Source organism: Carassius auratus, unplaced genomic scaffold, assembly GCF_003368295.1.
Source record: "Carassius auratus strain Wakin unplaced genomic scaffold, ASM336829v1 scaf_tig00054226, whole genome shotgun sequence".
Classification (NCBI taxonomy): domain Eukaryota; kingdom Metazoa; phylum Chordata; class Actinopteri; order Cypriniformes; family Cyprinidae; genus Carassius; species Carassius auratus.
The window spans coordinates 20,001-22,500 of NW_020527303.1; the positions used below are offsets into that span (position 1 = coordinate 20,001).

The 2,500-nt window shown below is 38.2% G+C and overlaps 3 non-coding genes across 3 annotated transcripts; all 3 read left to right on the forward strand.

Annotated features, from left to right (window-relative positions):
- Nucleotides 1–498: 498 nt before the first annotated feature.
- LOC113090312 (5S ribosomal RNA) lies at nt 499–617 on the forward strand. Its single transcript, XR_003287002.1, has one exon. It is a non-coding gene; the product is annotated as a 5S ribosomal RNA (ribosomal RNA).
- Nucleotides 618–1,143: 526 nt separating this feature from the next.
- Nucleotides 1,144–1,262, forward strand: LOC113090326 (5S ribosomal RNA). Its single transcript, XR_003287015.1, has one exon. It is a non-coding gene; the product is annotated as a 5S ribosomal RNA (ribosomal RNA).
- Nucleotides 1,263–1,791: 529 nt separating this feature from the next.
- On the forward strand, nt 1,792–1,910 carry LOC113090318 (5S ribosomal RNA). Its single transcript, XR_003287007.1, has one exon. It is a non-coding gene; the product is annotated as a 5S ribosomal RNA (ribosomal RNA).
- Nucleotides 1,911–2,500: the final 590 nt, after the last annotated feature.

The following is a 2,500-nucleotide window of genomic DNA, read 5'->3' on the forward strand; positions in this document are numbered from 1 at the left end:
TTTTCACTTAGTATATAATAATTTTGCCAAAAAATAGAGTCAATGCCCGATCTCTGAATATTTGCAGGTTTGGGGCCTGGTTAGTACATGGATGGGAGACTGCCTGGGAATACCAGGTGCTTTAATCTTGTTGGAAAATTTCACGAATTATATAATAATCTTTCATTAAAAAAAAAAAAAAAAAAGAGTCAATGCCCGATCTCTGAATCTTAGCAGGTTTAGGTCTGGTTAGTACTTTGATGAGAGACTGCCTAGGAATACCAGGTGCTGTAAGCTTTTTGGACATTTTTCACTTAGTATATAATAATTTTGCCAAAAAATAGAGTCAATGCCCGATCTCTGAATATTTGCAGGTTTGGGCCTGGTTAGTACTTTGATGAGAGACTGCCTAGGAATACCAGGTGCTTTAAGCTTTTGGGGCTTTCTTTCCTACTTATATAATGTACTGGCGATAAGATTGGCTGATCTTTAAATAGCCCTCTCTTTGCAGCAGACTTCGCTTACGGCCATACCAACCTGGCTATGCCCGATCTCGTCTGATCTCGGAAGCTAAGCAGGTTTGGGCCTGGTTAGTACTTGGATGGGAGACCGCCTGGGAATACCAGGTGCTGTAAGCTTTTTGGACATTTTTCACTTAGTATATAATAATTTTGCCAAAAAAATAGAGTCAATGCCCAATCTCTGAATATTTGCAGGTTTGGGCCTGGTTAGTACATGGATGGGAGACTGCCTGGGGATACCAGGTGCTTTAATCTTTTTGGAAAATTTCACGAATTATATAATAATCTTTCATTAAAAAAAAAAAAAAAAGAGTCAATGCCCGATCTCTGAATATTTGCAGGTTTGGGCCTGGTTAGTACTTTGATGAGAGACTGCCTAGGAATACCAGGTGCTTTAATCTTTTTGGAAAATTTCACGAATTATATAATAATCTTTCATTAAAAAAAAAAAAAAAAAAAAAAAAAAAAGAGTCGATGCCCAATCTCTGAATCTTAGCAGGTTTAGGTCTGGTTAGTACTTTGATGAGAGACTGCCTAGGAATACCAGGTGCTTTAAGCTTTTGGGCTTTCTTTCCTACTTATATAATGTACTGGCGATAAGATTGGCTGCTCTTTAAATAGCCCTCTCTTTGCAGCAGACTTCGCTTACGGCCATACCAACCTGGCTATGCCCGATCTTGTCTGATCTCGGAAGCTAAGCAGGTTTGGGCCTGGTTAGTACTTGGATGGGAGACCGCCTGGGAATACCAGGTGCTGTAAGCTTTTTGGACATTTTTCACTTAGTATATAATAATTTTGCCAAAAAATAGAGTCAATGCCCAATCTCTGAATATTTGCAGGTTTGGGCCTGGTTAGTACATGGATGGGAGACTGCCTGGGGATACCAGGTGCTTTAATCTTTTTGGAAAATTTCACGAATTATATAATAATCTTTCATTAAAAAAAAAAAAAAAAAAAAAAAAGAGTCAATGCCCGATCTCTGAATATTTGCAGGTTTGGGCCTGGTTAGTACTTTGATGAGAGACTGCCTAGGAATACCAGGTGCTTTAATCTTTTTGGAAAATTTCACGAATTATATAATAATCTTTTATTAAAAAAAAAAAAAAAAAAAAAAAGAGTCGATGCCCGATCTCTGAATCTTAGCAGGTTTAGGTCTGGTTAGTACTTTGATGAGAGACTGCCTAGGAATACCAGGTGCTTTAAGCTTTTGGGCTTTCTTTCCTACTTATATAATGTACTGGCGATAAGATTGGCTGCTCTTTAAAATAGCCCTCTCTTTGCAGCAGACTTCGCTTACGGCCATACCAACCTGGCTATACCCGATCTTGTCTGATCTCGGAAGCTAAGCAGGTTTGGGCCTGGTTAGTACTTGGATGGGAGACCGCCTGGGAATACCAGGTGCTGTAAGCTTTTTGGACATTTTTCACTTAGTATATAATAATTTTGCCAAAAAATAGAGTCAATGCCCGATCTCTGAATATTTGCAGGTTTGGGCCTGGTTAGTACTTGGATGGGAGACTGCCTAGGAATACCAGGTGCTTTAATCTTTTTGGAAAATTTCACGAATGATATAATAATCTTTCATTAAAAAAAAAAAAAAAAAAAAAAAAAAAGAGTCAATGCCCGATCTCTGAATCTTAGCAGGTTTAGGTCCGGTTAGTACTTTGATGAGAGACTGCCTAGGAATACCAGGTGCTGTAAGCTTTTTGGACATTTTTCACTTAGTATATAATAATTTTGCCAAAAAATAGAGTCAATGCCCGATCTCTGAATATTTGCAGGTTTGGGCCTGGTTAGTACATGGATGGGAGACTGCCTGGGAATACCTGGTGCTTTAATCTTTTTGGAAAATTTCACGAATTATATAATAATCTTTCATTAAAAAAAAAAAAGAGTCAATGCCCGATCTCTGAATCTTAGCAGGTTTAGGTCTGGTTAGTACTTTGATGAGAGACTGCCTAGGAATACCAGGTGCTGTAAGCTTTTTGGACATTTTTTCA